The sequence below is a fragment of the Mirounga leonina genome, unplaced genomic scaffold, assembly GCF_011800145.1.
Source record: "Mirounga leonina isolate KUSES-001 unplaced genomic scaffold, KU_Mleo_1.0 Mir_53, whole genome shotgun sequence".
Lineage (NCBI taxonomy): Eukaryota > Metazoa > Chordata > Mammalia > Carnivora > Phocidae > Mirounga > Mirounga leonina.
The window spans coordinates 71,027,209-71,039,316 of NW_023270807.1; the positions used below are offsets into that span (position 1 = coordinate 71,027,209).

The window sequence follows — 12,108 nt, forward strand, 5'->3', positions numbered from 1 at the left end:
AATTCGACTTTTCTCCTTCATGACTCCAAGTTCATGTGATTAAAGACTCTTAAATTTCATTTTCCTACAGATGTAGTTTATTATCCCTTTTACTACTCACTACTGTCCAGGGACTGTCAGTTCCATCAAATGCTTATGTGCTTCCCAGACTTCTGTAAACTGGCTCTTTACAGACCCCCTTCCCACAGCTCCCTCTGCTTCCACTCTGGGCCTTATAAGGATTCCATTGTGGGGCCTCTTCGAATTCCCGAATTCCTGCAGAGTCCTAGGCTCATCGCTAAGTTCTCCTTAGCTGCCTTCAGGTCTTTGAGTGCTTTACCACTTGTGTGGCTTGCTTCTGCCTATCCAGGCAAGCTCCAGCCTGTTGGGGGTGTGGAATCCAGATCCTTTTTCAGATGCCCAGAAGAGTATAAACCTGCAGGAGGCAGAATGAGCGTTTGCAGAGCCTGTTGGAGATCACAAAGAAGAAAAGGGAATGATTTTAATTTGGCAAGAGAAGAAAAGACAGTTGAGGCCATCTGTTTATTTCTTTTTTTTAATCTTTTTTTTTTTAAGATTTTATTTATTTATTTGTCAGAGAAAGGGAGAGAGAGAACAAGCAGGGGGAGAGGCAGGCAGAGGGGGAACCAGGCTCCCCGCCGAGCAAGGAGCCCGATGCGGGACTCGATCCAGGGACCCTGGGATAATGACCTGAGCCAAAGGCAGACGCCCAACCGACTGAACCACCCAGGCGTCCCCCCATCTGTTTATTTCTTGGGGTAGTTTGTAATTCAGTAATTCAGAAGAACACTATGAATTTTTAATGTGTGTGAAGATTACCAGTGGATTTCCTTCTAGTTGTTTCAATTCCCTAGGGATATTCCGTAAGCATGAACGTGGTAAGTGTTGTCATCAAATGTTAGTAAACAATTCCTGAAAGAACAGAATTTCCCTCTTCAGTAATATCTAGAAGCTATAAACATATTGATAATAAGTGTGGTTTGACATTTTATATTTGGGAATGGTTATGGCCATTAGATAAGTATGGTCCTGTTTTTAAAAATATAACAAGACATATATGCAGTTAACTCTCAATGGCTTGTACGTGACATATGTATTGTAGGTTTTTTGTGTCCATCTGCTTTGTCCTAGACAGGGTCAGAGAGAGTTTGCGACTGAGTGTATATTTCTACATGCCAAAAAAATTTTTTGGTATTATTTATGGAATTAATATTGCCTCTCTTCTCCCCAGTTAATATGAAAAAATAGCAGGATAATCATAGTAAAATTCCCTGTTTAAATTAGTATACACTGCTCTTTTTTTTTTTTTTAAAGATTTTATTTATTTATTTGACAGAGAGAGACACAGCGAGAGAGGGAACACAAGCAGGGGGAGTGGGAGAAGGAGAAGCAGGCTTTCCGCGGAGCAGGGAGCCCGATGTGGGGCTCGATCCCAGGACCCTGGGATCATGACCTGAGCCGAAGGCAGACGCTTAACGACTGAGCCACCCAGGCGCCCCACACTGCTCTTTTAGTAGAAATCGAATAGGTCCACAATCAGTTAAAGAACTGTCATTGAAATCTTTCCCTTTGAAATATTCATTGCATACACAGATGCCTTAGAGTTGTAAATTTCTATTTGTTGATTAAATCAAGGCTTCTGCATTTTTCTTGCATGTAACAAACTTAGCTACTAAGCAACAGGCACTTGATGCATGCAGATGTTATACCACAGCAAAGTTGAATCAGCATTTCATAACTCTTAAAAGGAATTTGTAAAGGAAATGGGCTTACCAAACTTGTGGGTCTATAATATTTTTATTGATGAAGTACACAGGCCATATACTGGCTTTACTATTGGAGTCTAATGGCTAGTGCAAGAAAAATGGGGATATTAGTTAGCAATTCATGAAGTGGGAGGTAACAACGTTAGGCTGGTTACCTACATTTCAGTGTATAATGTAGTAATCTGCACATTATGTTGTGATGCTAGCAGGGATTACTCATTTCCAGATGTCACAGTCGACACACTGACGCTTAGATTTAGAAGACTCCCTTAGATTGAAGTATGGAAAGGGTTATTGCATTGCTAAGGTTCGTTTGCATCCAGAAAGTTGCGTCACTGACAAGAAACTCACGAATTGCATGATGAAAATCACCAAGTAGTTTAAAAGTGTTCCCATGCCAAGGTACGCTCAACAGCCTGGCAGGCCCCGGAGAGGGGCGGGGAAGACTGCCTGGCTGCGGGACAGTCCCGCTTACCTTCTTTACAGCTCTGCCTGTAATTCTTTCTTCGTGAAGCAGCGCTGTTTTTGTTGTTTGAGCCTCCTGAGGACAGACTATAGGTCATGGATTTCTAGAATTCTACAAATTCTGGTGAAGAACTCTTCTTGGGGCCTTGGCTGTTTCAGGATAGCATTCTAGGAGGTACAAATGGGGCCAGAGTCACCAACAGTGTGGGTAATCAGGCTTGGGCCAGCTGCATTTTGGAATCACCTGCAGTGTTTACACTTCTCCCTTGGGGGGGATGGGTCTGGCAGGAAGGAAAAAGTAGCCTGAAAGGGAATGTTGAACAGCTGTTTCCCATCTTCCCTGAAGAAGAAGAAGAGGAAATCGACTTACTGCAAGTATCAGGAGGGATTTATGCTAAATACAGGGAAGTTTTTCTGAATATTTTAACCTTTAGAATGGCTTTCTGAAGGAGGCCTTGGAGTTCTTCTGTGTTTAAAAAGGTTTAACTGAGGCTGTCCTGGAGGGATGTTAGCATCGGTCTTCTCGGGCTCTAATTTTATGACTTCGGCTCATCTGGATATGAAAATCTTAGGAATTAAAAAGGACTTAATTATATGAATATAGAAGAAATGGTCAGTTTTAGTGTTTGAAACATAAGTTATCTTTATGGTTTCTACTTAGCATTTTTGTTATTAGAACAAAGTATTTGCTCACTGGCTAAATACTGATTATGTGTAAAAGTCCTTTAATAACCTTTCATTCAGGTACACATTATAATATCTGAAAATTCCTCTTCTCTATACTTAATCGGTTTCCTCCCCCAAACAGGTCGCTTTTCTCCACATTTCTTTTTTATTCAAGAAAACCGTTAAAAAAGGTTTTGGCACCAGACTATAGTATTCCATTTGGGCTTTTCAGTAATATCTTTTATGTTTTTCTGCTCTGTTTTTTTTATAGTATAACTAGACCGGCAGTAGTGGCCATAGGAACATATGGGGCATTCATCAGTCATGTGGTCAAAATACAGAGGTTGCCTATGTCAGAAAGAGTCTGGAAACTTCTCTCATTTACCAAACTTCTTATAGCAGTATTTATGGTTAAAAATTAATTATGGTACTTATAAAAATGGAAAGTGAACTTTGTTTCATTTTTGTTTAAGAAAATAGAATCTCCAAGAGAATTGAGAGTTTCAGGCCAGTGGTTCTGTTTTTTCTCAATATTAAAATTAGACAGTACTTGAGGTGTAATTCTCTTAAAAGCAGGTTTATTTTGATGCAACAGCAAGTGTTGGAAAAAGCACTCTCAGCCAGTGTCAGTGGGCAAGAAGTGGAGCCCAGCAAAGTCAGTGTCTTAGGCAGTTGGAATCGGTGTTTCAACTTAGTTTTGCAGTCCATGGTTTTAAAGCAGTTTTGAAATGACCTTTCTCAAAGGAAATTCTGATTCTTGGAGGCACTGAAAAACCTGCAGACTTATCTTAGGTAAGAGTGTCTTTTGCTGGCCCCTTTGGTGGTAAGCTTAATTTCTTCTTTCCCTCCTTTATCTTTACCTTAAGTCTCCCACAAGTTAGAGGCTATCAGTTCTACTGAGAACCCAGTAGAAGTAGAGAGCAAAATAAGAATCTGTTAGGGTGCCTGGCCAGCTCAGATGGAAGAACCAGTGACTCTTGATCTCGGAGTCGAGTTCCAGCCCCATATTGGGTTATAGAGATTACTTAAATAAATGAACATATAATATAAAAATCTTAAGCTTCACCGTTTCTTCTAAGGAAACCGAGCATTGTTCAGATTGGATTCCACGTTAACCATGTGTTGTGTTATGGTTCTAAGGTTCTCACCATTAAAATTTTTAGACTTACTGTGACTTGTATAGAATTATTCCATATTAAATTCAAATTAACAAATAGTTAATTTTGAGTATCTGCTGCAGGAACTTGAGAGCTTTACAAATTCAATTTCATTTCTAGTTGTTGAATTTCATCTTGCCAGTTTCAGGTTAAGTTGGACCACATTCAGTATCTCTTTCTTGGGGAAGAAATGTGTGTAGTATTTATACTACTAAATTGCCATAAAATGATAAATCCTGTGCCTAAAGAAGGTGAATTGAGCTAGCAGTGTTAGGGCAGATATGTAACAGATCCTTCTTTGTGTGCTTACACCTTTTTTTCTTGTTGGTGAAGCCACTGAAGTTTGGTTCAGTGATTGCAAGTTTTAGAAAAGATAAATCTGTGTTACTTGGGAATGAATGCTTTGATATATAACTTTTTCCACTGTACTTTTGAACCTGGAGAGTTAGATGAAAGAACATTATACTTCAGCGATAGAAATACTGAAAGGATTTAGTCATTCTGCAAGTATTTGCCAGGTACTTCTGTGTTTAAAGGGACGTCTGTGTGGAGGCTAAGAGGGGAAGCATACAAAATAAATAGGACATGGTTTCCAGGCTTGGGGAGCTATAAAATCTGGTGGGGGAAGGATAACCAAGTACGAAACTTTATGAGAACAACTAAGTGCTGACCAGAGCCGAATGCATGCAGTAGAATGGCAGGAAGGAGGAGATCCGTAGGATTACCCTGGCAGAGAATACCCAGCTAGGAGGGGAGAACGAACTGGGCCTCAGAGGACTTTATGCCAGAAAGGGGAAGGGAAAAAGCATCACAAGCAGGGCAGCTGAGCCAAGGCACAGGAAGCAGAGAAAGGGAGTGGCTGCTAGGTCGAGGAGAACTTGGGAAAACCATGGGAATTCACTTCTCTCCTGTAACATTCTCTTTCCTTTCTTCCCTTCGTTATGCATCTGTTCTTCAAGTGTTTCTTGAAGGTCTGATTGCATGTAATCAGCTGTGTATGACACTTTAAGAAAGACCAGACCAAGACCCCAGCCTCACAACAGCTTATACCTCAGTGGGTAAGATTCACCTCCAATCCCTTTTGGATCCAGAGAAGACTGAAACCATAAATATGAGAGAGGAAGATAACATATACCTTCAAATAACTCAGTGTGCATGTAATTAGTACTAAATGCATACATTAGTAAATGCATATAAAGCTATAAATATTTTTATTGACCTCTTTTTAGGCCCAATTCAGGGACCACCTCCTCAGTACATCTTTCTCCACCCCAGCTTGTGGTAACTTCTGTAAATCTCCATAGTAATTTGTCATTCTCATGCAAACATCCTTCTTTTTATTTTAGTGGTTTGTGTAAAAATTTCATTTCTTTTGCCATCTTATAAGATGATGTAAGCACCTTCTTGGCTGGCATTATTCCTGAATTCTCAAGGAATAGTGAACAACGCATATACGAGGCCACAGGGGAGACCACTTATGGATGGAGCTGCCAGGGAAGGCTTTGTAAAGAATGTTGTATTCTTTGAGAAAGATAAGAGTTTGGGTGTGGAGCAGCATCGAGGAGGAATTCCATGAACGAAAATAACAGTGGGAATAAAGGACAAAAATGTGAGTTGTGCTGAAGCAAGGAAGAGCAGGTAAGTACAAAGGGAGAATTTGTGTAGGGAGGAAATGAGTGATGAAATGAAGGTAGGCAGGTGCTAGATTGTGGAAGCTCTTGGATGAGAAATTTGTTCGTTTTATTGTGGGAAATAGAGGCTCTTGGATAGAAAAGTGATATTATAATCGTGATTGTTTAATTTGTGAGGAATTTTGTGGTTTACAAAGATAGTTGTTTCATGGGTAGTATGGTCAGACTGCGTGGGTTTCTCTCTTGGCTCTTCACTATGTATGTGACCTTGGGTAACTTACTCAATCCACCTATGCCTCAGTTTCCTCATCTGTAAAAAGGGGATGATATTAATATCTACATTATGGGCCTGTGGTGAAGATTAAATGAGTTAATCCGTGTGAAGTACTTAACACCGTTCCTGGCACTTGGTAAGCACTATATATATTTATTGTTTATAGCAGTAAGAATTAACGATCTCTGCTTTTGAAATGAGAAAACTGTAGAGCTAGGACTGCATTTGCTAGAGCTGCTGTAACAAAGTACCTCTAACTGTGTGGCTTAAACAACAGAAATTTATTCTCACAGTTCTAGAGGTTAGAAGTCTAGAATCAAGGTGTTGATGGGGTTGGTTCCTTCTAAGGCCATGAAGGAGAATCTGTTCCATGCCTCTCTGCTAGCTTCCGGTGGTCAGTCTTTGGCATTCCTAGGCTTGGCAATACTTCACCCTGATCTCTACCTTCATCATCACATGGCATTCTCTGTGTGTCTCTCTGTCTCCAAATGTTCTCTTTTTATAAACATACCATATTGGATTAGGGACCCATCCTACTCCAATATGAGCTTTTCTTAATCAATTATATCTTACAACCCTGTTTCTAAGTAAGGTCACATTCTGAGATATGGGTGATTCGGACTTCTACATGATGAACTTTTATCAGACACAATTCAACCCATAACAGACTCCAAGTCAGATCTTTTGAGTCTATCACACTATGGCCATGGTGTGCCAGAAGGATTGTGGAAGAGGGGAGGTAGGTCTGTATGAGAGTCAGTTAGTGAGCTCTCCTTGGCTTTTCTTTCTCCTGTTTGCCCGGACCTGCACCATTCCCTGAATGGCTGCAGTGATGGACATGTCACAGAGACTCTTGAGATAAGGATATCTCCCTGTCTCCTGAAGGGATCTTTTGCATTTCTTTCTTCTTTCCAGCATAGCAGTCTCTTGCTTCTTTCCATTTGGGGATTGGAGAGAAAAGTATTCAGATAAGTTTAGGGATATTAAACTTACACTGGATAATTTCAGTCTTCTCTATAAATTTGGACGATTTATCACTGTCCCAAAGTATAGGTGAGAAAGGAAGAATTGAATACTTTTGGAAAGAGGCAAAAATCCAAAGTATCAACGTAAGGATTTTATTAAAGAGTCTATTGGAGATGAGTAAGTGGGTCAATATGCTGAAGTCAGATAGAAGTTGATGCCTCTCGGGTTTATTGTTGGAATTGAGGTGGAATGGGCAAATATGATTGAGGTTTGTGAGTCACTGAAGTTAAAAATATCCCCAAACAATAGAAATTGCCTGCAGTGGTTAAAAAGAGTACATCCACAAGTGGTGATTTCAAGTGGCAAAGGTACTAGGAGAGTCACAGAGAGAGCTAAGGGGTGGCCCCAGGAATTGAAAAGGCTCACTCCACCTTCCTTGTGGCTTGGGAAGAATGAGATGTGACCTCCCAGAGAGCATAGCAGAGGATAGGGTGTCACTGAAAAAATCAAAGTTTCTTTATAAAATCTTTAGTTTGGAAGGAGCCTAAGTGACATCTGCTCCCCCTCCCCTGCCTCATTTAACTCAGAAATTGCCTGACAGGTGGTCCTCTTACCTCCACATTCATTTAGGACGATACATGAGAAGAAAGTTTAGAAAATAAGATTAGTACAAAAGGGGTTTTCTCCAGCGTCCAGCTCCACGAAGAGAACACCATCAGATTAGACAAAAGAAATAGCTAGGTGGAAGCTGGTTGTGAGCAGAGAGGTTGGGTGAAATGTGTAGAGTGGAGATGAGAAGTGTATGCCTAGGTTAGGAGATGTGGAAAACAGAGCTACCGTTCCCAGAGTAGGATGCTAAAGACAGTATGAAATAGAAACAGTTGATTCACCAAGACATCCAGTTAAGCCTGTATAACCTTGGACATACAGACACAAACATTATTCTTTTGTTATTCTTTTGTTCTGCACAGTGATCATAGTCTTCAGCAGTCTAGTAAAGCTTTTCCTTAGTTTCCTGGCTAGTAACACTTTATAGATCTATAAAAACTCACCATAATAAGATATTTAGCACAAAATAATAGGAGTGGCATAGGTGTACGAGAAATAATTCATTAGAAAGCATCCTGATTGGGCGCCTGGGTGGCTCAGTTGGTTGGGCGACTGCCTTCAGCTCAGGTCATGATCCTGGAGTCCCTGGATCGAGTCCCGCATCGGGCTCCCTGCTCGGCGGGGAGTCTGTTTCTCCCTCTGACCCTCCACCCTCTCAGGTGCTCTCTCTCATTCTCTCTCTCTCAAATAAATAAATAAAATCTTTAAAAAAAAAAAAGAAAGAAAGCATCCTGATTCTTTTGAATTCTCTAGCTAAAAGAAATGTTATCAGTAGAGGAAGGTTTGTTTTTTTTTTTTTTAATTTGCAAATAGCACTAATAAAGCTCTTATACCAAACCATTAAATAATAATAATAATCTTTGGGAATACAGTTAAAAGTGGGGACATGAAGGGAATCACTCTAAATTTCAGAACAGAACAAATTTAATAAAAGTCTTAGCACCAGACAACCAACCATCCAGCAGAAAGAGAGGCCTGGCTGGTCTGGGCAGGAGTAGATGGGAAAAGTGGCGGGATGTCTAATCCAATGTGAAATGAGCTGAAAGTTTTACGGTGGCATTTAGAGAAAGACCTGGAGAAAAACCCATGAAAACCATTTGTGGACTGTTGGGAAACAAAATGGGATGCTCAGGGCATGGAGTGTGATATGCGGTGGGCCAGGCACATTAACGAAGGTGTGACAAGACTTGGGGGCACAGCAAGCCACCTGCAGCCTGGGGCAGATGCGGTGCGAGCTTTGTGCCCCAGGGAGGCTTGAGAGGGCAGTGAGTATGGGGGCCGCTATCAGTAAACTGTAATAATCGCCCTGAGTAACCTTGAAAGGGTCAAACATTATAGTCCATTTTACCTCCAGATGGTTTGTCTTGGTACACAAAGATTTTTATTGCTTCTTTTTATGTAGTTATATAATTATATGTATAGTTATCTCTGAGTTTGTTTTTTTTTTTTAAAGATTTTATTTATTTATTTGAGAGAGAGAGAGAATGAGAGGGAGGAGGGTCAGAGGGAGAAGCAGACTCCCCACCAAGCAGGGAGCCTGATGTGGGACTCGATCCCGGGACTCCAGGATCATGACCTGAGCCGAAGGCAGTCGCTTAACCAACTGAGCCACCCAGGTGCCCTATCTCTGAGTTTTTAAAGGTTTACATCTTGACACATTAGTTAATCCATTCAGTAAATAATCTCTGCATGTTTATTAAGTGCTGGGCACTCTTCTAGGTGTTGGGGATATAGCAGAAAGCAAAGTGCCCTTATGGAGCTTGCATTCTAGAGGGGGCAGCCAAGCAGACAAAAGAAATAAGTAAATTATATAGTAGATTAGAAGGTTGTAAGTGTTCTGAAGAAAAGTAAAATCCAGAAGGGAGTTAGGGAATGGTGGTGATTGATTTAAATAACGTGGTCCCAGCCAGCCTCGCCGAGGAAGTCACATTTGAACAAAAGCTTAAAGGAGGCGAGGGAGCAAGCCATGTAGATGTCTGGGGGAAGCATTCTAGGCAGGAAGAACACAGGTGCTGAGGAAGGAGCACGCCCCATGAGTACAAGGAGAGCAAGGGGGCCACATGGCTAGAATGGGAAAAGACACAGAGAGGCAACAGGGGCAGGCCACGTAGTGCCTTGAGAATGATTGTAAGCACTTTGGTTCTTACTCTGAACAATGGGAAGCCACTGAAGGATTTTAAACAGAGCAGTGACATAACCTGAATTGTGATTGAACAAGGACAGGTCTGGCTGCTGTGTTGAGAACGGCCATGGGGAAGTAAGGGTGAAGGCGAGCAGACTAGTTTGGGACCTTTGCAATAATTCTGGCAAGACATGCTGTGGCTTAGGCATAATGGCAGGGTCGAAAGTGTCTGGGTTCTGGATGTATTTGAGGGTGGAGTCAACGGAATTGGCTGATGGTTTAGACCTGGAGACAGAGTGGGCAAGGGAAGGAGGGGGAGTTTGGGCCTCAGTTGCTGGCAGTATTGATTGCCGGGAACTGAGATGGGCAAGTCCTGAGAAGACAGTGCCTGTGTCTTTGGGTTAATTACATATATGTATCATTGTTTTACAAACCAAGGCTGTGGTATTCTGAGTTTTGATTATGATTCATAAAAGGACATTTGGAAAGTACTCAGAGATTTCAGTGCCAAAGGACTATGATCTGTGAGACAAAAATGAGAATCGAAAAAAGTGCATATAAAAATGTTTGAGAATGTGAAAGGCAGCAAAAAAGGTTCAATGTTGTCATTGGTGAGTACTTGAAGATTGGAAAAATGGAAGAATGCTTGAATATAAGTAAGAAATAAAAACGAGCTTCATGTATAGTGAGAAAAGCATCACTCTCCAATATATACTCTGTATACATACTCATGAGTGTATATACTCATCCAATAAATGAAATTTTTATTTTGATTGAATAAGCTGGAATTATAGGTTTAATGCCAGCAAATTACTTTCCCATGAAATTCTTTTAAGCCTTTTGCCTAACATCTGTGTATTTCATTTTTTGGATAATACCTATAGCTTTTAGGCAGTCTCTAAGTCCAGTGCTGTAAATTCTGCTGTGTCTTTTGCTTCAACAGCAATATCCTTGGACAGAATCATTTTTCTGGGGATAAATCAGAGAAAAAAAGCAAAAGTTGAGTACAAGAAAAAGATTTGGTGAATATTATGCCAGTACTTTCTAATGGGGCAAATTATGTGGCAAGACTCATACTTCTAACAGGAATTAAGATGATTGGACTAAGAAGAAGACTGGGAAGGGGGTTCCCCAAGACCACCATCAGACCCAGTGACCCACTAGAAGCCACTCACAAAAAGGTGTTTTAATCATGAATATAGTTTGACACAGCCAGGGGTACAGATTAAAATCAGCAAAGGGAAAAGTTGCGTGGGGGAGACTTCGGGAGAAAGCAGGCACGGGTTTCCAGGTCTCCTCTCTCAGTGGAGTGGCACTCCTGACCACAGTACGCGGCAGCAGGGGCCAAGCGTTGCCAGCCAGGGAAGCTCATCCCAGCCTTGGTGTCCAGAGCTTTCACTGGGGTCCCCACGTGTAGATGCGCAGCACCTGCATGACTGACTTTAGCTATTCAGAGTCTTGCCCCTCGCAGCAAAGATAGGAGTTTGTCATGAATCAGTGTTAGCATAAACTATCTGGTCATGCTGGTACTACATGGCCCGAGGCCTCAGGTATACAAAAATCATGTATCTGGCAGAATATTACAAGGGCTCAGAGCTCCTCTTGAGCCAGTCCTGAAAACAGGCCTTTCTTAGAAATTTTACAGGGTTTGAGCAGTAGGCCTACTGGGTTAACCCTTTACTGCATAGCGTGGTTAGCATGGTAGGGCCTTGAGGATGCTATTAGTGTTTCTTAGAGTCATTGTGAGAGACTGAACCTATAGGACCTGATCCTGGAGGAGAATGATATCAGGACATACCCCAAATATACACAGTTTTAGCCAAATTCATAAATGAGTGAAACTGAGTAGATTACATATCAGAGGTTAAGTGTGTTTTGTGGTACTTAGCCCGAGAATCTATAATTGATGTCATGACTCATTCCACAGAGGTTTGCAGATACTGGGCTAGAGGAGCAGAGGACCTGACCTGCAGGGACATGTGGTGTTGACTGAAATCAGGAAAGAGGTGGAAAGGAGGAAAGGGAGGCCTCAAGGTGACATTGAGGCAGAGGAATTGGTTCATTTGACTCTGGAGGCTGAGAAGTCCCATGATCTGCTGTCTGCAGGCTGGAGCCCAGGAAAGCTGGTGGTATAACCCCAATCCAAGGGCAGGAGAAGACTGATGGCCCAGCTCAGGCAGGCAGGCAGACAGGCAGAGTGCGCACAGAGTGTGAGCGTGCATGAATGAGAATGAAATCTCCTTCTGCCTTTTGTTCTGTTCAGACCCTCAGTGGATTGAATGGCTCACCCACATCAAAGAGAACAATCTCCTTTACTTTTACTTGGTCTGCTGATTCAAATGCTAACCTCTTGCTGAAACCCCTTCGGAGACACATCCAGAAATACTATTTAACCAGATATCTGGTACCCATAGCCTGGCAAGTTGACACATAAAATTAACCATCACACCTG

At 41.6% G+C, this 12,108-nt stretch overlaps 1 protein-coding gene across 2 annotated transcripts in view; it reads left to right on the forward strand.

The window, feature by feature from the left end:
• DSE (dermatan sulfate epimerase) overlaps window positions 1–12,108 on the forward strand; it is a 77,415-nt gene that overhangs the window by 4,168 nt on the left and 61,139 nt on the right. The window contains exon 1 of one of the 2 annotated variants that reach the window (XM_034990350.1): window positions 1,769–2,406. The exons of the other annotated variant lie outside the window; for it this stretch is intronic. The gene's annotated coding sequence lies outside the window, so the exon portion shown is untranslated. Of the gene's footprint in view, window positions 1–1,768; window positions 2,407–12,108 lie in introns of those variants that run through there. 2 annotated transcript variants of the gene reach the window in all.